The sequence below is a fragment of the Tamandua tetradactyla genome, chromosome 14, assembly GCF_023851605.1.
Source record: "Tamandua tetradactyla isolate mTamTet1 chromosome 14, mTamTet1.pri, whole genome shotgun sequence".
Classification (NCBI taxonomy): Eukaryota; Metazoa; Chordata; class Mammalia; order Pilosa; family Myrmecophagidae; genus Tamandua; species Tamandua tetradactyla.
In genome coordinates, this window is record NC_135340.1 from 57,515,466 (window position 1) to 57,539,956 (window position 24,491).

General features: G+C 40.9%; 1 protein-coding gene, 1 long non-coding RNA gene and 1 pseudogene across 3 annotated transcripts in view; 1 reads left to right on the forward strand and 2 right to left on the reverse strand.

The window, feature by feature from the left end:
• The window catches only part of TGM7 (transglutaminase 7), a 57,864-nt gene that overhangs the window by 27,562 nt on the left and 5,811 nt on the right, over positions 1 to 24,491 (reverse strand). The window lies entirely within an intron of this gene.
• LOC143655456 (uncharacterized) lies at positions 13,601 to 14,632 on the reverse strand (annotated as a pseudogene).
• On the forward strand, positions 18,549 to 24,271 carry LOC143655128 (uncharacterized). Its single transcript, XR_013162056.1, has 3 exons — positions 18,549 to 18,617; positions 22,627 to 22,682; positions 24,179 to 24,271. It is a non-coding gene; the product is annotated as an uncharacterized LOC143655128 (long non-coding RNA).

A 24,491-nucleotide genomic window follows, 5' to 3' on the forward strand; every position in this document is an offset into this window, starting at 1 on the left:
TCCTTGGAAATACTACTAAACTCCCATTAGTTCTTTGGAAACTACTATTTGAAGGCTCTTTGTCCAAATGGACAGAACACAGGTTTCTGAGTTAGAGAACTTGCTCAGAACTTCACTGTGGCCCTTTTGAGCTTTAGGACTATTTGACCTTAAGCAAATAAGCCAGGCCAGCCGCACTTTTCTCAAGTGTATAATGGGGCTAACAGCAATGCCTACCTCCAGGGGTTGCTCTGAGGATCACATAGATAATGCTCACAAAAGCATGTGTAAGCCTTAAAATGCCATATAAACATTGACCATTTTCATTGGTAATGGTACTATTTATGATCCTTTGGGATGTGAAATTCACATTGAGTGAAAGAATGTGTGTCAAGACATGTCTCTAAGAAGCTGCCCAAAGAGACATTCATGACCATGGAGAATTTGTCATAGTCCAAAATCCAGCCTCAGTCCTATTCTGTCATATCAATGGTCCTGACTTGATTATTCCCAGGGCGACTGAAGACATCATATCCCACCTAAACTGATTAGGTCACAGCCATGCTTAAAACTCATCAATGACTTGAATCAAAATCTTAATTTGGCCCATAATTCTGCATCTTTCTTTACTCTGACAACATCTCCAGCCATATCACCCACAACTCTCTTGTTGGTTTGCCCAATATACCACATTCTCAAATTAAAGTCTTCCCCCTAGTCATTCCCTTTCTTGGACACTCCTTCAGACCTCAGCTGAAATGTCACTTCCTCACAGAAGCCTTCCCTCATTAACTGAGGTCCCCATATTTGCTCTCCTGGAATACTGCAATTTTTCTTCACAACACTTACCACATTCTAATTAGTCACTTACAAAATTTGTTTTCCCCACTAGACGCTCTCTGTTTTTCATGTGCTGTCAGATGATCTCACCTGAACAGGCTATGTCATCTACAAAATAAAGTCCCATTTTCTATAATATTTATATTATGACAATTTCATCTCCCACCTGTGAAATTAGTTGGAAGCCAAGTATTTCTCAGGGTACCTTTCCCAGAAATCCTACAGAATTTCTTACTTTTGTCCACAAATGAGACCAGCTTCCTCGAAACACTCTTCAAGGGTGGATTGACTGATTCTGCCACTCTAGGTATTCTTGACCAACTCCACAAGCCTTGGGAGGGCTTGAATGGGCCTTCAGTTATATTGCCAGGAGGGGTAATGGAACCAGCCCCACTCTATGCCTGACATCAGCTCCTGGGTGCCTGCTTTTGAGACTTGCGTTCCTATCCAGCTGGCCCCTTCCTGGTGGTGAGCCACATCTTTCTTGTCCTTACCTGCCTGTCTGACCTCAGTGCAAACCAGGCCAGCCACCAAACTTGTTTCAATAACTAAACGTCCAAGGGGAGTGGTCATGGTTGGTACTCTAATCCCTTTCTTTTCCAGGAGGTTTCTCTGCCCCTTGGAAATGATAGGAAGGTGTGATGAGGTGCTCTGTTTAGCTTCTACTTCTAAAACCTGGAGCAGAAGTTAATGCCTAATTTTGCTTCTAACTACCCTATCAGCTTCTTTGACCAGAAATACTCTTCTTTTTTAGATACATTAATCCCACCAATTAGGCTCCAACCATTTTTATTTGTTCTAATCTCAGCCACTACTTTCCATCCCCACCAGCACCCTCCAAGCCAGGTCTCCATCACTTCTCCTGGACTCTACTGGGCTCTCTCTTGGACCACAGCAATAGCCTTCAATCTGGTCTCCTTTGCTTCATTTTGGCTGCACACACTCGCACACACTGCACAGGAGTCAGAGTGATCTTTTTCATAAAGCAAAGATCATCAGGTCAGACTCCTGCTCAAACTTTTCCACATCTTCTATTTCCATTAGAATAAGTTCCAAAAGATAAAAAGTGTTCCACACACACACACACACACACACACACACACACACACAAAAGTGTTTCACAAAGCTCTGCACAACCCCACATCTGCTTTCCTTTTCCTCATTCTCTGCCAAAACCATTCATCATTCAATAAATGTTTGCTAAGCATCCGTAAGTGTCAAGCCCTGGGGATATAGCAGGGAACAAGATTGGGGAGGTCTCTCTCTTCAGGGAGCTTACTTGTTTTTTAGTGGCTTGATAGTTGTTCTTTTTTTAAAAAAAAAATTTTTTTTTTGAGAAATCTTCACACATATACAGCCCATCCATAGTATACAATTTGTGGCTCACAATATCATCACATGGTTGTGTGTTCATCACCATGATCATTTTTAGAATATTTGCATCACTCCAGGAAAAGAAATAAAAAGGAAAACTCATATATCCCATATTTCTTACCCCTCCCTCTCATTAACCACTGGTACTTCAATCTATCCAATTTTTTTTATTTTGCCACTTATCCCCCCTATTATTTATTATTATTTTTTGTCCTTTTTTTTTAAAAAACACATCTGTCCATACCCTGGATAAAAGACGCATCAGACACAGGTTTTCACAATCACATGGTCACATTGTAAAAGGTATATAGTTATACAAGGAGCTTACATTTTAAAGGGGGAGATAGTTAACAAATAAGTAGATGGATAAATAGACAAGATATGTTCAGCTGGGGGTTACTTCTGAAGTGAAAAAGAAACGAGGTGAGAGGGAATACTCGGGGGACAAGGAACTACTTTAGTTTTGGGGTTGCCGGGAAAGGTCTCTCTGGGGGTGATATTGATCTGAGGCTAAGCGACTTGAAAATGGAGAGAGGAAACAGTAAGTTCAAAGGCCCTGAGGCAGAAAAGGAGTTGATGGATTGGAGCAAAAGGGTGGTGAGTACAGGTGGATAAGTTTGGTGGGAAGAATGACTGGACAGAGGTTTAGGGAGGGAAGGAGGGGCCAGACACATGGGGATTGTGAGCTGTGGTTAAGAGTTTGGGATTTCCTCTGAGTTTTCCTGGTTTCTCCTTGCTCAAAGACTTCTTACATTCTTGTTCTCCCCTCTTCTATTACACTAGCAAACCACTCTTCTTTCTTCAGGACTCCAGTTTAAACATCACTTCCTCTAGAGGCATTTCCTTCATAAACACATGTGTTTCATTCATTCATTCATTCCACAAATATTTCTGCTCTAGGCTCTGGGGATACAACTAAACAGATTTTCAACAAGTTAGAAAGGTATTTTAGGATGATCTGTCTGGAAATGAGGTTTACCCAGCATGCCTAGAATTCCCCCTGGGGCCCTTAGATAGCACCCCAAAGGGATAGAAAACCATCCTCCAGAGCAGCAGAGGTGAAGGTACAGTGGGGCTCTGGGCTGAACGAGGTACATCTCATGAAGTATCAGTGACCTGAAAAAGCAGCAGTTTCAAATCAGGACATGATACTAATTGCAGAAGATGCTTTGGAACCTAGCTGCTTCTCAAATGGGCAACATTACACAATTCATGCGGCCTGCATAGTTCATTTTGAAGTATTCAGAGAAGTTTATTTTTTAAAGAAAAAATCAAATTAACATACAGTTTTCATTTACTCAATCATGCATAATCCATTCTCAATACAAAAATTCACTCAATTGGTAAATTACACATGAAATAGAAATGAAATGAAATGTCATATATGTAACACTATTGCATCTATACCAATTTAATAGTCAAATTAATTAAGACTTTAAAATTATCTATAGTAAACCAAGGGAAATTCTAATAAGGAATGGTTTGACTCAAAGGAAAAATTAGGGCACCTGTTATGAATTTAGAGCAATGACTTTCATTTGATACCTGTTTCAAAGAGGGAAACGAACATAGGGGTTGATTTACCAGGTGAGAAAGTCAGGTAACAATATGGTTCAAAACCTGCTAGCCCAAGGTCAGTTTATTCCTATTCTTTCAGCTAATCAGAGAGTAGTCAACATCCTTAATCACTCCACTTCCTTACTTTTCCTCATGCTCAGAGGTATCAAAAGCTCTCTATGAGGTTCATACTGCATGTAGATAGGTAGCAGATTTCTCTTCTGTTCCTCTTAACTATTTAAAAGAGATATTCTAAGGCTATTAACGAAGAACACAGAAGCGGCTTTTTTCCCAATTCATTAATACATAGACACCTCAGTCTTTTTTTTCCACCAAATTTTGGCTAAGAATATAAATAGCCAATACTTGCAGGTATTTGACAGAACTAGAAAACCCAAAACCTGCCTCAACACCTTCATCCCTATTAGTAAAGAGGAGATTTGATGAATTAAAACCTGTAAAATTTTACAACAAAGGGAAGACTAAAAAGCTGATCTTTTTAGTCTTTATTCTTGATGCTTGATCAAATTGTTTTTGTTGTTTATGGCATCTTAGGCAAGCATATTCACTCATACAAAAGCCAAGGTAATAGAAAGGCTACTGTTAAAATAGATGTTGTGACTATAAGCCTCTCCCTTCATATTAGACATTTAGAAGCTTTATAAATTTTCAAGTGCTAAAGGTTGTGGTAAAACTGAACTGTGTAGCTGTTCTATTTATAAGCACCTTATTACAGGACAGTTACTTGATCCTACACAGGAATGTGCTTTCAGTACAAGAGACAGTAATAAAGTGCCTAGCTATATAAAAACCATAGATTCCAAATCCTAAATTAAGCTAATTGCATTGACACATGAGGGTTAACAGAATGTAGACCCTGTCTACACAGATTTGATCTAATTATCCACTGCATACTGTTTTAAACAATTTACATGGAAAAACTTACTCTTTACTAAGTAAGGCCCATTACTGAAGCCTAACAGTAAAATTTTATTGCTTTATTCATTTGTTGCTTTTGCAAGGCACTGCAATGAACTAGAAAACTTGGAATGACTGGTGAAGAAACCTTGGAATGACGCATGAAGGATGACATAAAAAGTCATCCTGAGGCAGGATGCTTTACCGACTTGTTTTTGTTTTTGAAACTTACACCCAAATTACTTTCATGTTTTTTTTTAAACAGTCCTAACAGAGGACTTCCAGGAAGATGGCTGAATAGAGTAGCTTGAGATTAGCCCTGCTTCATGGAAAACTTAGTGAAGGGGCAGGAGGGTGACTGAGGCAGCAATTCAGGAGTGCGGCTGACCTGGGAAAGCCTTCTGCACCACATAGGGCAGCCCTGGTTGCAGAGGTGGAGGAACCAAGAGGCAGAAAGCTGGAGCCTGGCACAGAGGCGGGAAGTTCATGGGAGTGCACCGACAGGAGCCGGGGACTAGGAAGTAAGCCAGGCTGGGTTCCTTGGCCACACTACCCTCACCAGTGCAGTCCTGTGACCAGCAACTCACCCCACACCCCACACACCTGAACCCTTTCACCCACTCCCATTTCCCATGCTCCAGGCGCCCCCACCCCCACCCCAAGTGCAGCCCAACCCACCTCTCCTGCACCCCTTCTGAGCACTACCTCTCCCTCCCTGTTTCCTGCAGGCGGTTGCCAGTGCAAAAACGCTGTGGGCACTAACCTCCAAACCCAGGCTACCCCTGCTCCTCTCCCCATAGTGTCACACAGCCTCACCACCCCCCCGCCCCTGAGCTCTGCACAACAGTTTACGGCACTCCTAGGCCCACACAGGCACATGGGTCCCCAATCACATCGTTCTGCTCTAAGAACCGCACTTTACAGCAGTCCTAGAATCACACATGTGCATGGCCATCAGCCTCACTTCCCAGCTCTGAGAAAGTGCTGACCTGCGCAGCCGGGTCACATCTGCCCTCAATCCATGAAAGCATAATGCCTGCCACAGTTCTATGCATGCACACAAAGGGTCCTGTGCCTTAAACCAGCGCACACCAGGGTTATGCCTCCCCAGACCTGTGCACCCACACAGCTACATCCTCCCTGGCCTCTGGGTGCTCACGTTCACAAGCATCAGCATAAAACCCCCAACATGCACCCATACCTGCCCTGAAACAAATCACTGCACTGAGTGCCCCACCCCATACCCTGCTCCCTGCTATGCAACAATCCCACAAACACAAGGCCTTAGACTACTGAAAGAAATCAACTTCCAAAGTAAGTCAGTCGAGATATTTACATGCCATGAAGACAGCAGATATCACTAAGCATATCACAGTGCAGACAGATATAGCCCTGCCTAACGACCAGATTAAAACACCAGAGGAGAAACAGACATTGGAACAACTAATGAAAGATGTTCATACAAATCTACTTAATAAAATAAATGGGGTAGCAAAGACATAAAGGAGATTAAGAAGACAGTAGAAAAGCATAAAGAGGAATTTGAAAGAATAAATAGAAAAATAGTGGATATCACAGAGGTTAAGGACTCTGTTGACCAAATAAAATACATACTAGAGGTACACAACACCAGATTTGAAGAGACAGAAGAATAAGTGATATAGAGGACAGGATAACTGACTTTGAAGACTCAAAAGAGCAAATGGAAAAAAATTGAATTGGATCTCAGGGAAATGATAGATAAAACAAAGAGCACAAATATAAGAATCATTGGTGTCCCAGAAGAAGAGAGGAGTAAAGGGCTAGGAAGAGTGATTGAGGATATAATGGGGGAAAACTTCCCACCCGTCATAAAGGACATAAATATATAAGTCAAAGAAGCCCAACGGACTCCAAACAGAATAAATCCAAATAGGTTTTCCCCAAAGCACATACTAATCAGTCTGTCAAATGTTGAAGAGAAGCAGAAAATCCTGAAAGCGGCAAGAGAAAAACAATCTACTACATACAAGGAAACCAAATAAGGCTGAGTTCAGACTACTCAACTAGTGCCCTGGGGGTGAGAAGGCAGTGGTATGATATATTCAAGATCCTGAAAGATAAAGACTTCCAGCCAAGAATTCTGTACCCACCCAAATTGTTCTTTAAAACTGAGGGCCGGGCGGGCCATGGTGGCTCAGCAGGCAAGAATGCTCGCCTGCCATGCCAGAGGACCTGGGTTCGATTCCCGGTGCCTGCCCATGTTAAAAAACAAATAAACAAACAAACAAAAACTGAGGGTCTCCCATGCTGGAGACCGGGATTTGATTCCCAGTGCCTGCCCAAGCCAAAAAACAACCAACCAACCAACAACAACAACAAAATAAAATTGAGGGAGAGATTAAAGTTTTCATAGACAAAGAAGTCCTGAAAAATATGTCAACAAGAGACTGGCCCAGCTGAAAAAGCAGACAGGAAAGGGAGGTTTGGAGGAGGGCACAGAATGGAAGTGTACCACTAAGGGTAATTTAAGGAATACAAAGAGAAAGAAGGGAAAAGAATATATAGATCTGACAAATAAAATAAAAAAGATAAGATGGTGAAATCAAGAAACACCTTTTCGGTAATAACTTTGAATGTTAACAGGCTAAATTTACCAATTAAAAGACACATTGGTAGGGTGGATTAAGAAACATAATCCAACTAAAGCTGCTTACAAGAGATTCATCTTGGAGACAAGGATACAAATACATTGAAAGTGAAAGGATGGAAAAAGATTTTTCTCACAAGTTTTGTAACCAAAAGAAAACTGGGGTAGATATACTAATATCAGACAAAATTGACTTTAAACGTAAAGACATCATAAGAGACAAAGAAGGACACTGTATACTAATTAAAGAGTCAATTCACCAAGAAGATAAAACAATCATAAATGTTTATGCTCCCAATCAAGGAACTCCAAAGTACATGAGACAGATATTGGCAAAACTGAAGGGAACGATAGATGTTTCAACAATAATAGTAGGAGACTTCAATACACCACTCTCCTCTAGAGATAGAACAACCAGATAGAAGATCAACAAGGAAATAGAGAAGTTAAATAACTTGATAAATGAAACAGATATATATAGGTCATTGTACCCCAAAGCACAAGGATATACATTCTTCTCTAGTGCTCATGGAACATTCTCCAGGATAGATCATATGCTGGAGCACAAAACATGTCTTTATAAATTTTAAAACACTGAAATTATTCAAAGTACTTTCTCTGATCACAATGGGATGAAGCTGGATCTCAAGGACCACCAAAGAATGAGAACATTCACAAATATATGGAGATTAATAACACCCTCTTAAACAACCAGTGGGTCAAAGAAGAAATTGCTAGAGAAATCAGTCACTATCTGGACATGAATGAAAATGAGAATACAACTTATAAGAACTTATGGGATGTGGCAAAGGCTGTGCTGAGAGGCATATTTACTGCCCTAAATGCCTATATTAAAAAAACAAGAAAGAGCAAAAGTCGAGTACTCAACAGCACACATGAAGGAACTTAAAAAAGAACAGCAAACTAAGCCAAAGCAAATAGAAGAAGAGAAACAACAAAGATTAAAGCAGAGGTAAATGAATGGGAGAACATAAGAACAATAGAAAGAATCAATAAAACAAAAAGTTGGTTCTTTGAGAAAATCAATAAAATTGATGGGCCACTAGCAAGACTAACAAAGAAAACAATCAAGAGGATGCAAATAAACAAAATCAGAAATGAGAAGCGGTGCATTACCACAGACCCTGAAGAAATAAAAGAAATCATAAAAGGATACTATGAACAACTATACATCAATAAACTAAACAAGTTAGATGAAATGGACAAATTCCTGGAGACATACAAACAAGCTACACTGACTCAGTAAGAAATAGAAGATCACAACAGATTAATCACAAATGAAGAGATTCAATCAGTCATCAAAAATCTTCCCACAATGAAAAGCCCAGGGCCAGATGGCTTCATAGGAGAATTTTATCAAACATTCCAAAAAGAGCTAACACCAATCCTGCTCAAACTTTTCCAAAAAACTGAGGAAAAAGGAACTCTACCTAACTCATTTTATGAAGCTACTATCATTTTAATAGCAAAACTGGGTAAAGATGCCATAAGAAAGGAAAACTACAGGCCAATCTCCCTAATGAACATAGATGCAAAAATTCTCCATAAGATATTAGCAAATCGAATCCAACAACACATTAAAAGAATTATACACCCTGACCAAGTGGGGTTTATACCAGGAATGTAAGGATGGTTTGACACAAGAAAATCAATTAATGTAATACAGCACATTAACAAATCGAAAGGGAAAAATCACATGATCATCTCAATTGATGCTGAAAAAGCATTCGACAAAATTTAGCATCCTTTTCTGATAAAAACACTCCAAAAGATAGGAATCAAAAGTAACTACCTCAATATGATAAAGGGAATATATGAAAAACTGACAGCCAGCATCATACTCAATGGAGAGAGACTGAAAGCTTTCCCCCTAAGATCAGGAGCAAAACAAGGATGCCCACTGTCATTACTGTTATTCAATTGTGCTAGAAGTTCTAGTTAGAGCAATCAGACAGGACAAGGAAATAAAAGGCGTCCAAACTGGAAAGGAAGAAGTGAAACTCTCATTATTTGCAAATGTATGATACTATCCTTGAAAGATCCTGAGAAACCTACAGCAAGGTCACTTGAGCTAATAAAAAAATTCAGCAAGGTGGTGGGATATAAAATTAATGTGCAAAAATCAGTAACATTTCTATACACAAGCAGTGAGCTAGCTGAGGAGCCAGTTAAGGAAAAACTTCCATTCAAAATAGCAACTAAAAGAATCAAGTTCTTAAAATGAACTTAATTAGGGACATAAAGGACTTGTACACAGAAAACTACATGTCATTGCTAAAAGAAATCAAAGGAGATCTAAATAGGTGGAAAGACATTCCCTGCTCATGGATAGGAAGGCTAAATATAGTTAAGATGTCAATTCTCCCCAAATTGATCTAGAGATTCAACACAGCACCAATCAAAATTCCAACAACCTACTTTGAAGATTTCAAAAAGCTAATTACCAAATTCATCTGGAAGGGAAAGAAACCTCAAATAGCTAAAAGCAGCCTAAAAAGAAAAACGAAGTAGGAGAATTAACAGTCCCTGACTATAAAACCTATTATAAAGCCACAGTGGTCAAAACAGATGGTACTGGCACAAATATAGGAGCATTGGCCGATGGAATTGAATCGAGAGTGCAGAAACAGACCACCAAATCTATTGTCAATTGATTTTTGACAAGGCCCCCAAATCCTGTGAACTGGAAGAAAGTAGTCTTTTCAATAATTGGTCATGGAAGAACTGGATATCAACAGCCAAAAGAATGAAAAAGGACCACTATCTCACATCCTACAGAAAAATGAACTCAAAGTGGATCAAACACCTAAATAAAAGAACTAGTACCATAAAGCTTCTAGAAGAAAATGTATGGAAACATCTTCAAGACCTAGTAATAGGAGGTAGCTTCCTAAACTTTACACCCAAAGCACAAGCAACAAAAGAAAAAATAAATAAATGGGAACTCCTCAAAATCAAATGCTACTGTACCTCAAAAGACTTTGTCAAAAAGGTGAAGAGGCAGCCAATTCCATGGGAGAAAATATTTGGAAATCACATATCAGACAAAGGTTTGATTTCCTGTATATACAAAGAAATCATACAACTCAACAACAAAAGAACAACCCAGTTATAAAATTGGCTAAAGGTTTGAATAGGCGTTTTTTCTGAAGAGCAAATACAGACGGCTCAAAAGCGCATGCTCATTTTCATTGGCTGAAAGGGAAATGCAGATCAAGACTACAATGAGATACACTTCACACCTATAAGAATGGCTGCTATTAAACAAACAGGAAACTGTTAATGTTGGAGAGGATGTGGACAAACTGGGACACTTATGCACTGCTGGTGGGAATGTATAATGGTGCAGCCACTATGGAAGACTGTTTGGCGGTTCCTTAGGAAACTAAATATTGAGTTGCCCTATGACCCAGCAATAGCACTACTTGGTATATACCCAGAAGAGCTGAAAGCAAGGACACAAACAGACATTTGCATGCAGATGTTCATAGCAGCATTATTCACAATTGCCAAAAGATGGAAACAAACCAAATGCCCATCAACAGACGAGTGGCTCAACAAAATGTAATGTGTATATACAATGGAATATTATGCAGCAGTAAGTCAAAATGATGTCCTGAAGCACATAACAAGATGGATGAGCCTTGAGGACATAGCCCTGAGTGAAATTAGTCAGACACAAAAGGATAGAAATGATCAGCATAAAGGTATAATCAGAGGCTTATAATACAGAATATAGGGGTCTTAGAGATACATAGAGGCTAGAGATGGGTGAACTGTTAACTAATGAGGTTAAACTCCAATGTAAGGGAATAGATAGGAATGAAGGTGTTTCTACAGTGCGCCTATAAGTAATATTACCATATTGAATATGAACAAGATTTAAAGGGGTTGTATAAACCTGCGTGTCTCACTGATTAACACTAGAATTATGAATTAGTTCTCGCAAGAATTACTTCAAAGATACGATTCTTGTACAAAAGTGTTTGAGTCCAAGGTACGGGGGAAAACTGCTATTGCATGCTATGAGCTATGTTCAAAAGGAAACCACTAGAAAAGAGGGGGAAAAAAAAAGGAAACCATCAGTGCTACCACAGCAACAGCAGAGGTAAGTAACAGGGGGAGGAACAAGAGTTAAGGGGAGGTTTAGATTTCCTATTTGGTGAGGAAGTGTTTATTGATTTTCTTCTTCTTGGGAACAACGAAATGATCTAAAATTGAGAATGTTGATGGACTGTGGACTTTGGGCCCTCTACATGATGCCCAATGAATGCAGGTGGCTGAAGGATGCACTGACAGAGAAGGAGATTGGCGAACGATGGTGTATACTTATGAACAAAGGTTGTGCTGCTACAAAAAGGAACAAAGTCATGAGGCATGCAACGATGTGAATGAACATATGGGACATTTCGGGAGACAAAATAAATCAGAAAAAGAAGAACAAGAATTGTATGGTCATCTTTAGAAAATGCTTATAAGAAAACAAGGGCCTAGATTGTAAGCTTTTAGAGCAGACTCATTAAGTCTGAAGCGGTGATTATTATTGCTGCATTTTGAGAGGCTGTTATATATATATAACCTCATATTTAGAGATAAGAACGAAGCCGAACGGGTTGGAGTTAAAGTAATTCAGAGCATAGGAGTAAGGAAGACAGTGTCTATATTTTAGAACCACATATACTCTTTAAGACCAATGGAAGAAAGGTTTATTTGGTCTGGAACCCAAATTTTTTTGTACTGTATAATCTAATTCAACCTATCTGTATAGCTCATTTGAATAATTGAAACAGGGAGCCCAGAAAAAGAAAGAGGTCCTTTAATCCTGTATAGATTATTGTCATGCCTGGATACATCCTAGAGTATATTAAGCAGATAATCAAAAAGTATTGGCAAAGTCCCCTGAGGGAGAGGAACTATTAAATCTTACCATTAGGGAATCCCCTGACACTGTGTCAAACTTTAGGGACACCCAAATCAATAGGCCATGCCTTTGATCACGAGGCTTACTCTTGTGAAGCTTATGTAGGTAGCAGAGAAGCTTAGACTCCCTATAGGCATGCCTAAGAGTTACTTCTGGAGGACCTCTTTTTGTTATTCAAATGTAGCCTTACTCTCTCTAAGCCCAGTTCTGCAAGTAAAATCATTGCCCTCCCTGCTACATGGGACATGACATCCAGGAGTGAAAGTCTCCCTGGCAGCTTGGGAGATGACTCCCAGGGATGAGTCCAGACCTGGCACTATGGGATCAACAATTGCATCCTGACCAAAAGGGGGAAAAGAAGTGTAATTAATAAAATATCAGTGGCAGAGAGAGTTCAAATAGAGTTGAAAGGCTACTCTGGAGGTTGCTCTTATGCAAGCTTTAATTAGACGTTTGCTACCTATCATAACAGGCAATCCTAAAGAACACCTAGGGGAATATATGATTCCACAAGAGTAACTTTCCAGAAACCTACAACCTCCAGATGGGTCCCTGGTCCAGATAAATCCTGAAACCTAGCCTACCCTCTCCAGAACATCAGATAGTTCCATCTCCCTACGCCATATTAGTGAGAGACCCCTCCAATATAAAAAATTTAGAACTGCCACAGTCAAAACACCCCTAAAGAGAGGGATGGAAAGATTAAAGGTGATGGTGGAGTTATACAGAGAATATAGGATTTAACAAGTGAATATGAATTCTGAATCATTACATTGATATCTCTTTTAGTCTCCAGTATTTTAGAACAGCTAGAAGTAAAAACCTAAAATTGTGGAATTCTAACCCATCTCAAATTCTGAAATATGTTCTACAACTAAGTACGGTGCTGTGCTTTGAAATTTATATATTTTTTGTATATATATTATTTTTCACCAAAAAAAAAACAAAAACAAAAAAAGTCGATTGTGATAATAAAGAAATATTTAAGCCCTCTAGCCTCCTATATTCTGGGGCAGCTAGAAGGGAGAATATGAGAGGATCGTACGGTAGCCCATGACAAGCTTTGGGATCTGTCCTGTAACAACTTGTTGAAGAGTGCTTTGAAAACTATTGCTTTTTTATTTCTTTGCTTTGCATAAGTTATACTATACCACAAAAAAATGTTTTAAAAAAGTCCTAACAAGCAGCCAAGAAGAAAACATACACAGCTTCCTCAGGAACAAGGGTAAACAAAATGAGGTTGACAGTTGACCCAAATGATATTTCTTTAAGAGGAGGAAGAACTGAGATCCTGTTTTGATGCAAATTCAATAGAAAATACAAAATCATTCTTTTGACCAAGATGAGGGAAAAAGCATTCTTCAACATTTTAATTCTCGTGCAACGAAATTCAAAAGCCTATTGAATCCACCTTTTCGATCCATGTACTTTCTCTTCTGCGGCACGTTTATGGCATTGGCATTGACAGAGCCATCCACCTTTTTACCTTTGGTGGAGTCAAAGGAAGCTAATCTCATTAACTTCATCATTTCTATTTCTTCCTCTGTTTTGCCCTCTAAGTCCTCCTCAGTAATCTGACGTTCTTTGCTCTTCGTTCATTTTGTCTCTTTTTTTTTCCTTATCTCTTCTAATTCTTTAAGTCGAGAAGTGGGGAGGGGGTGAGATGTAGATCTGTGTCGTCTTGGGGATCTGGAGCGTCTTCTGTGCGGGGATCCAGAGCGGCTCCTCCTCCGATCTCTCCCGGGACAGGACCTTTCCAGACTCCTGCTTCCCTCTCCTGGGATGTGTGCCGGGGACGCCTACGCGCCTTCCGTGGGGAGCGGCTGCGGCTCTTTACTGACTTGTTTTTAAAGCAGGGTATCAAACATCAGGAATTAGTTCAAGTCAAAATTCACAGGAGAATGGGAACATCTCAAGGTCAGTCACACTTCACATCCCATCCTGATACTCTGAATAATATGGAAAGTTACAGAGCCACAAACAACAAAAATGAAGAGAGCCGATAACCAGCGCCCTACACATGCCTCCTCTCCGGGGGCATTTCTCGAAGTCTTGGCGTCGTTGCCGCGATGGGTGACGTTCTGCCTGTGTTTCTCGTTGGCCACAGGGATCCGCTGCTTGCGACCACCTTCGCGGCGCCACCACGGGCGCGGGTCACCCTCCTCGCTCGCTCGTCTTCCCTCCTGCGGCTGCGAGGCGAGGCTCGCGGGGCCCCGCGGCGGGAGCGGGGAGGCTTACAGCGGATCCCGAGCTCGGGCCGCCGACTCAGTGCCGCCGAGGGACCGGCCCGCCGAGAAGGGCGGGCGCGCTGGAGTGAGGGAGCGTGCGGCCTCCCGCCGAGAGCGTGGAGCCAAAGAGCAAGGGAGCGCAGCGCCACGACCGCCGGGCGGCATCGTTTATGTGTTTAGTAATGTTGTGTCCAGGGAGGACATATTATTATTAATGAAGAGTGGCTGGACCTAGCTTCACCGGGGACTCAAGGAAAGAGTCTCTGGAGGCTGCTAATGTAATTCTGAGACTCGAGGGCGTTTCTGGAGCGATTCCTTTAAGGAGCCCCTAGAATTTTAAAGAAAAAGAGAGGCTTCCGTGAGTGTTTCCATGAGCATGGTACTAAGCTAGGTTCTCGAGGTGCAGCAGTAAATAACAGACTGCTGTACTCAGGGAGCTTACGTTCTACCAAAGGAGCCAGGCATCTCACAGCTAATAAAGTAACTTCAGGTGAGGAAGTACAGACTGCTCTGAAAAAGGCATGGCCAGTCTGGGGAAGGACGGGAGGAGAGGGCAAATTCCTTAGGGAATGATCTTTGAATTTGAATTTGTTTTGAAATATGACAAATTCTGAGTACGAGAAGGTGATGCTCAGTGCAAAGTTTTCCTTGCGAAAGGAACAACTTGTACAATATCCAAGGTGGAAAGAAGCAGATGCTGTTCCCCTAACCTTTCTGAGAAGTGACTGAAGTGCCTAGAGTAAAGGGAAGCATGGTCGGAGACAAAACCAGGCCAGAGAATTGGTGTGTTGTTGTTGTTTTCCTAAGAGAAATTGGAGGCCAGAAAAGGCTTTAAGTAGGAGAATAAAATGTCAGATTTGTATTTTTAAAGAGCATTCTGACTTTGGTATAGGAAGCCCAAAGGGGAGGATACAAAAGTGAATGGAAGGAGACCCTTTGGGAGACTCCTGAAGTATTACAGGTGAGAAATGAAGGTGACCTGGGCCAGAGTAGTGGAAATGTTCTCAGCGGAGGATTCTAGAAGCATTAGAAGGTAAAATTGACAGGCAGTGGTGATTGATTGGCTATATGGAATGAGAGAGAAGGAGATGTTATGAGTCCTAAGGTTTCAGGCTCCATGCTTCTGAGTGGATGATGATACTATTCACTGAAATAGGAAATGCCAGATGAGGATCAAGTTTGGGAGGTCAGATTCAAGATGCATGGTTGAGTTTCAGACGCCTATGAAATGTATGCATAAGATGTTGGGCATATGAATCTGGAGTTGAGCACAATGGTCTTTTTAGAGACAGACAGTCAATGGAGCCAGGGGGTTGATGAGTACTCCAGGGAAAGATTACACAGTAAGGAGAGAAAAGAGCCTAGGAAGGCTCCTTGAGAAACTCCAGCATTTAAAGGTTGAGTAGAAAACAGCCAGAGAGGTAGGAGGAAAACCAGGAGATGACTGTCATAAGAAACCAAAGAAAGTGTTTCAAGAAGCAGAGAGTGCTTAATGGTGTGAACCACTAATCTATTTTCTATCTTTATAGATTTGCCTTTTCTGGATATTTCATATGAACTGAATCATACTGTGTGGTCTTTTGTGTCTGGCTTATTTCACTTAGCATAATGACTTCAAGTCTCATCCATGTTGTAGCATATATCAGTAGTTCCTTTTTATGGCTGAATAATATTTCATTGTATGGATATACTACTTTTGTTTTTTTGCATGGTTAGGCACCAGGAATCGAACCCGGGTCTCCGGTATGGCAGGCGAGAACTCTGCCTACTGAGCCACCGTGACCTGCCCAGATATACCACTTTTTTGTTTATCTATTTGCCAGTTGATGGATATTGGATTGTTTCCACCTTTTGACAGTTGCAAATAATGCTGCTATGAATAATAACACAATTTTTTTGAATAACACATTTCTATATTGGCTTTCTGCACTTTCTCGGCAGAGTGGGAGATAGAATGATGTGAAGAATCTGGAAGCAGGGAGGCAATAGTCTAGATGGAGAGACAGGCCCCTAGCAGATCGGGACCAAGGAAACAGGAATGAAAAGAAAGCTAGATTTGAGAGACATGAGAGACATGCAGAGTTAGAATGGACTGGATTTGTTGAAAGTTGAAGAGACAGGAACTTGATGGGGAAGGGAGGGAAATAAGGATGATGCAGGAATTTTAACCTAAAGTAAATGTTTTCAGTTGTTGCCATTTCCAAAGCCTAAACATTTGATAATTTTTACAGCTAGTCTATTAATAATTACTGTGCTAATAAAGCCCATATAAATCCAATCACTTGTGAGGACAGGTGTTTCCATGTTTCCAGAAACAAGACCACCCTTAGGATTTGCAAGGTCCAGGGCAAATATTTTTTGTGGGGCCCATGTCTAAATAAAATTTTAAGTCATCCAAAGCCAGCATTGCTACACCATCCTGGCAGTTCAAAAGATATATTGCATTGGGCAATATATGATCTGCTCACCAGACCGCCTTCTTGGAAACTTGCTCTGGCCATAGGGCATAGAGATGACCTCTTGGATATGAGTACTGAGGCTCCTCAGGGTACTTGGTCTACCCCATCAGTGTGTGTATGTGTGAGGGGGGGCAGGGGGCATGTGTGTGAAGGGTGGGTTGAGGATCACAGTGCTCAAAGAGGAGAACCAGGGATCGGGGCATGTATTTTTCCCTGCCATAACAAATTAGCATGAACATGGTGACTTTAAACAACAGGAATTTATTCTCTCAAGGTTCTGGAGGCCAAATACCTGAAATCAAGGTATCAGTAGGCTGTGCTCCCCTCAATATTCTAGGGAAGAATCCTTCCTTGTCTCTTTCAGCTTCTGGTGGATTCTGGCATTTCTTGGTTTGTGGTAGCATAACTCCAATCTCTGCCTCAATGTTTACATGGTCATCTCCATGTGTCTTCTCCTTTTCTCTTTCTTATAAGGACACCCATCATTGGATTTAGGGCCTACCCTAATCAATTCAAGGGTAATCTCACCTGAAGATCCTTAATATAATGTATTCAAAATAAGGTCACCTTGTGAGGTTCCAGGTGGACATATCTTATTTGGGGTGGGGGGGAGGGGCAAAATCCATATGGAACCAGGTCCAGATTGGGCAGCACTGCCAGGCTCCTAGTTGAAGGGAAAGGCATTCAAAAGCACAGGGCCCTGTGAAGTCAAGGACTTCACTTGCCTAGGTCTAAGAGTGGTACTGCCTAGAATTATCTAGGGATAGTCTTCAGGAAGCAGAAGAAAAGATGGAAACCAGCAATTGTTTTGAGCACTTCCTACTTGCCAAGCATCATCAACCTGCTTTCTTCATTTAATCCTGACAAAAATCTTATGAGATAGGTACTATTATCAAACTCACTTTACAGATAAGAAAATTGTGTCCCAGAGAGATCACATGACTTCCATTGGTTCACACAGTGGTAGGTCCAGGTTCTAAAATGTGTTACCATTCTACTATCTCATGTCACTGCCAATGAAAGGTCTTACCATTTCCACTTCCGCTAAAAGAGTGTGTGTTATTTCTGCACAAATTGTATAACACTCCAATTCCACTGGCCACTGAATATTCTCTGTCTGTTTGAGTACATTCCACAGTAAGTTTCTGTGATTAGGTTTTTGGCCATGGCCCCAAACCCTCTTTGATCTCTTAACCAACAAAGGAATACAGAGCGTCCTTCCTTGGTTTGCATCCAATGAATCCATGGGCCCTCACTCCTTGTGCATGCCGTAGAACCCCACCTGTTCCTTGCCTGTGGTTTTGAGAAGGTTCAGTTCACATGTAGAATGAGCTCAGACAACTCCCTGAACAACTTTTAAAACAGAGGAAGAACAATTGGGCTAGGTGATGGAAGGAGGGTTAGTCAGATCCTAACAGGAAATCAGATTAAAATCATTCTGTGTCATTCAGTAGTGTTAATGATTATTCTGGTTTGAATTCTCATTGGTTGGGTCAGACTTTGGGCAAAAATCATTAAGATGAGTGAGGTGTGGCTGTTTTTTAACCTTGGCTGACGAAACTTTGTACTTAGGCAAGGGACCAGGCTAGAATATAAGGACAGCCACAGGGCTAAGCCAGTGTTTCAAAACTTTCATCAGAAGCCCTGAATGAGGGTAGATCCATCTCCTGAGAGGCATTGGTTGGGGTCAGGTAAGAGTTTCACTACTTTTATAAGTATCTTGGTCTTCTTCTTCTGCACCTCCTGATCATACAGCCTCCACCTTCTCCGCCAGCCCCTCATGTGTTACCCCATAAATAACTACATATGAATGGGTGAAATGGAGCTCCTGATGGCAAGAAGTCACAGTTTTCATCAGAGGAAGGGTAATAGGGTGCCTGATTTCCTTGTAAACTTGGCAATCTGAAAGAGAGCATCTGGAAAGTGTTTAAGAATGAGACAGGGTGTCCTAGGGTAGTCTGCAGTTTTAGCAATACCTCAAGGCTGAGATGGGTGATGTGTTGAGTATAATCATCAAGTAGGTTCCAAGGTTCAAAACTGTTTCCACCTCAGCCAAAGATTGTCTCATAGTCCCCCCTGAAAACAACAGCTACCTGTGGCCTTGAGAAGGGGGTAAAGAAGAAACTGCCTAAAAGGGTCTTATGTCAGGATAGACCCATCATTTCCTCTTTTGGGGTGGATTATTCCAGGCTCTAAAAGGTAGCACACAAACACTCTTAGCTTTTGAGCTATAGCAAATGAAATTGTAGATATGAAATTAAGAAGCAAGAAGAGTCAAGTTTCTAAGGCTGCTTGATAGAATAGCAGCAAAATTTCTGGATAAGAGAATTGACTTCTGGGTTAACTTGAATACCAACCAGCACTAGCCTCAAAACATCACCAGTCCCAAAACGTCACTAACTCAGTTAACTTTCAAGTCACCAGGGCAGCTCTCTGCGCTACACTAGCCCCAGGAAATGCCACACATTTTTATCATAGTTTCATGCATAGCTGTTTGTTCTGGACAAAAGGACAATTGTTCCCCTCGAAGGCTCGTGTTCAGCTGCTGCAACAGAAACTGATGCCTTGGTTATTTGACTTTAGTGTGGCATGAAATCATAGGCCTGTAAAAGAAGGAGAGGCTGTGAAGGGTTGTGTAAGGTTTGGTTCTCAAAGTCAGCAGAAATGGGTTTCAGGTTATTGGGTTGACAATGTGGAAAAAAGACTTTTGGTATTCCAGGGGCAAGGTTAATGCTGCCTGTGAGGCCAGTCTCACCAGCAGCATATTCTCAGAGGTATTTCCCTTAAGTGCCTGCTTGACTATTCCAGTTGGGGCTTATAAAATGTCAAGGGCATTTTGTGGTGATTGTTGCTCTTACAAGGCAGATTAGGGCAGTGGTTGTGAATTCAGTGCAAGCCTCAGAGCCGTCTTGAGACTGATTTACTATGGGACTCTCAAACTTGAGTTTCAATCCTTTCTTGACTATTAGCTTGTGTCCATGAACAAATTACATCCCTTCTCTAAACCTCAGATTCCTCATCTTTAAAGGGGGCATGATGATAATACCTCCTTAAAATGTTGTGAGGATTACAAGAGATAATGTGAAAGTATTGGGAGCACAGTCAGCTCCCAATAAATAGAAGTGATTATGACTATTTAAAAATCATATGCCTGCTCAAGTAGTGCTTTTCCTTATCTTGCTGAAGGAAACCCTGGCTAGGACTACAGAGCTTGACCTTTAATGACTACATTGCAGTCAGTAATGTAGTTCATTATCCATCACTCCCTTCCACTTCTGGGTAGCTCACCCTCTGTCCTAAGGTGGTAGTGATTACCTCAGCAAATGGCTCAGGTATCTCGGTAATAAAGAAGGCAAGACTATGGATTGTTGATACCTTACTCGATATAAGAAACAAAGAAGATTGAAGGTGTTGATTGAGTAACCACAAGGTTAGGTCGAGCATCTGGAAATAGCTAAGCCTTGAAAAAGACTCATGTTACCACAAAAGTTTTCTGCTGAATGTAGAATCATGATGAGAACTTAAATTGTGCTCTAGATTTCTAAATTTGCCTGTCACTTGACTAAGTGAATGTCTCTGAAGTCATGAAGAGAAAATGTGCCACTTTTCCCCCTATTTTTCATAGCGTAAATGCAACAGAGAGGATTCAAGTTGACAAACATAATGTGCTCCTTTATATTTGAAGACTGGCTTCACTGTCTCCTCCTTTCTAAGCAAAGGCTTAAATTTATGGATTGAATCTAAAATCCCAGTTTTCTGTTCTATTAAATCCCATTCACGTGCATGCCATGCTCACATGCTCAACATATCCCAATGTAAACTAACATTTCCCCTTAAACTGTCTCTCTTTCCAAGCTACCATTTCTGTCAATGGTGCTACCATTTTCTAATCTTCAAAGCTAGCAATCTTGGTGTGATTTTTTTATTCCTTCATCTCTTTTCCTCTGTGGTCAGTAGCCACCTGGTTATGTTGTTGTCTCACAATCAAATAGACGGGTTAAAATCCTGGGCTCCATCATTAGACCTCCTAGGTTGGATGCCTGGCTCTAGCACTTACAACTATATGGTGTTGGGTCAGTTAACTTAATCTCTCTGTGTCTCCCTTAGCTCATCTGTAAAATAGGAAAAATAATAGTTTTCCTCACAGGGTCATTGAGGTAATTAGAGATAATGTTCATTGCCATGCCAGCATATAGTAAGTGCTTGATCCATTTCTGCTACTAATTTTGTTATTAATAATACAAATAGTCTAGAGCGTACTCCTTCTTTTCTATTTTTATTGCAACTACTCTATTTTAAGCTGCCATCATTTTAACCTGGGTTCCATATAATTTTATCCTGCTTCAAGACTCTCCTCTCCTCACCGTGTCCTGCGGGACTCTGGCAGCGTGGCCTTCCTTAAACCCCATGTAACTCTCCAGCTCAGAATCTATAATGGTCCCCTAAGATCTATGGTGTCCAACTCACACTCCCTCCAAGACCCTCAAGAATTTAATCTGCTCAGTATCTTCCAGGTCATTTTGTAATAGAAGGCACAGGTTCCCCAGGCTCCATTTACCCTTAGTAAATGGTGTTACCATAGGTAACAATGATGTGCCATTGGTCATTTCAAAATTTGAACTTCTTATTCTGCTATATCTCTGCTCTCACAGCATCTTTCCCTTCCCACCTTCTTCCTAAGATGGCTTCTGAGTGTATGGGAGCTTACATATCTCATAGGGTCAAGGACATAGACCTCAGCCTGGTGTGGTCTGGTCCTTCTGTGTCCTACATTGGCCTCTGCCAAGGAAACTGGTTCCACCTGGTTCCCCGAAATGTCTGCTGGCCCCCTCTGCCCATGTTCATGGTCCCTGCCCCTGCAGCTTTCATTAGCCTGACCCAGCCCAGCCTCTGCTAGTCCACTGATATTTCAATACTTGTGTGTTGTGCTGATTATGAAGTAACTTCTGCTTCTGCCATATGCCACACACAGGCCATGGAAAACCGTGCTGCTATTTCTGATCCTCACATTTCTTAATGATTTTTAAACTACCTCCTGAGTGGCCCCGGTATTGCTCTGGTATCATGTTGAAAACGTAGCTTCTCTGAGGGATTTACAATTTTCCCAGTCTTTTTCCTGCGAATCAAGGAGAAAGCCCCTGCAATGGGAGTTGCCTAAATCCATCTGGGTGTTTCTGCCCCTCCTTAAGTTTCCTCTGCAGAGTTTTAACACAGGTGAAGGGGGAAGAATGGGAAACCCAGGAAAAACTTCTCCTTTTCCTCTCTCCTAGAACCAGAGGGGCTTTCAGCCCCTCTTCCTGCCTAAAGGGTCCTTTACTTATGTTTTATCTTCCTTCTTCTGAATTCCAGCCTCAAGACTTATTGTTAAAGGCTAAATGGGTAAAAGGAACCAAATAGGAATCACTAAGAAGGGAAAATATACTAGGAAGTATTTCAAAGGCATTATCCCAATTACATCTGAAAGCACAGTCTTCTTTTCTCTGTTCATCTATATTCCATTCATTCTTTCCATACAGGCACTTATCCTACATTGTACTTGAGGCATTTTTTGACTACTTCTTCCAAGTCCAGTCAAGCCCGTTTTGGCAAGAATCCTCTGTGTAGCTCTGTAGCCTCTCTGAAATTCAGCTCTCTTTATCTGAAGATTACACTGTCCATGCCACTTGTTCTCAATTGTTTTATATGTATTAATTTTTTTAGATTGCAAGCTTCTTGAGGGTAAAGACCGCGTGCCGCCCATAAGACCTAGCACAGTGGTAAGTAGTCATTAAATATTGGACTCACTGGTTAAACACCACGGATAATCTACTGGGAAAGGTCATAAGTCATCCCTGCCTGACTGTGTCACATCTGGGCTATTTAATGAGCCCTTACTGTGTGCCTCACATTGTGCTAAATGGTCTATGTTTACACTATCTTATAAAATCTCATCAACTTATGATGTGGGTCCCATTAACATAAGTTTAGAGAGGTTAAATAACTTTCCCATGGTCACACAATAATAATAAACAAAGCAGGGTTTAAACTCAGGCTTGTCTGACTCCAAAGCTCATAAGCTCAAACTATTCCTTGGGCAGCCACCATTGGTGCAGTCTCCCAGCGTGAACTTCTGTACAATTCTTTCTAGTTGGTTCTGTAAGATGACTGAATAGTAGTCAGGTTGCCAATAATTAAATATTGGCTCTGCTCCTCAGGTTTATATTTTACTTCTCTTCTACCCTGAGTAGTAGTGCTTTCATTCTTCATTTGCACACTGCTTTTTTACCTCAGGTCTCCCCAGAGCTGATGCTGCAGATTTTATTTCTCATCTTGTATGAAAATATCATAATCTTAGTTTCATTACCTTAATAACTTTAGGAACTTAGAGGTATTTTTATCAGGTGTAGGTAAGAATCTTATTCATCAATGAGAAGATTCAACAATCTAAGGAATTGTCATGCAGATACTGTCTGAACAAGAATCTGGCCCCAACTATCAATCACTTGATTCTATCCCCTGAAGTTGGTGTTCTTTATGGTTGTGAAATAAAATTTTATTCAGAAATTGGGAAAAGGCAAAACAATGTGACCCCAACATGTTCAGAAGTCCTAGAAGATGTTTTACAACAGCAGAACTTGCTTTGTCTACGATGAGTACGCATGTTTTATACAATAAGTAGCAACAGTCATTGTTTTTTAACAAACAGTTGGCTAACGCAGAGTAGGCCATAAAACCTTGAGTTGTTATGATTAAGGCCTGTATATTCTATTGGAATCTATCTATTTCAGTTAACACTACAGTTATGTGTTAACCATAACCATATGGTTAACTATATGGTCAACAAACCAAGTTGTACACAGGGGAGTCTTATCCACACTGAAAAACTCCAAGGAATGTGGACTAGAGAGTGAGTTGCAGGTTCAAGTCACTAGGGGGTAGAATTTAAGATTAAAAATGTGATTTAGCACACTGGTCTTTTTCTAAAACAATACAAAGAACTCCTTGTCTCTGCAGTTACTTACCTCTGTCACTACCCACCAGATGCTTTGGTGGGAGAATGAGGAAGAAGCAAGACTAAGAATTGGGTTCCTAAAAGCAGATATAGATAATCACAGTTGTGTTCTAATTCTCTGACTAATTCTCTTTGAGTTTATGACTAAGGGCACAGGCTTGCATGAAGCTTGGGTTTTTGGGATGTCACTGTATAATCCTTCACTGGTACAACACTCTCCTACCCCAGGAAGTAAGTGGTCAAGGACTTATTATGTTAAAGGGTTATGAAAAAGATCCAGTTCCAAGAAATTAAACACCTGTAATGAATGCCAAGTGCTGGGAAAACAAAGGTGAATAAGATACTATTCTGCCCTCATGGAGCTTCAGCCTGGAGTGAACAGACTAAAAAACAGAGTATATGGTAAGTGCACTTACAATATCGTAAGAAGAACTCAAAAGAAAGGCAACCTATTTGAGCCTGAAAAGGGAGGAAAGTGGAATCAGGGAATGCTTTCTCAAAATAAACTTTGAAAGTCAAGTTGGAGTTGTAGAAACAAGGATGGGACAGTGTGGGAATAGGATGAGAGTTGGGG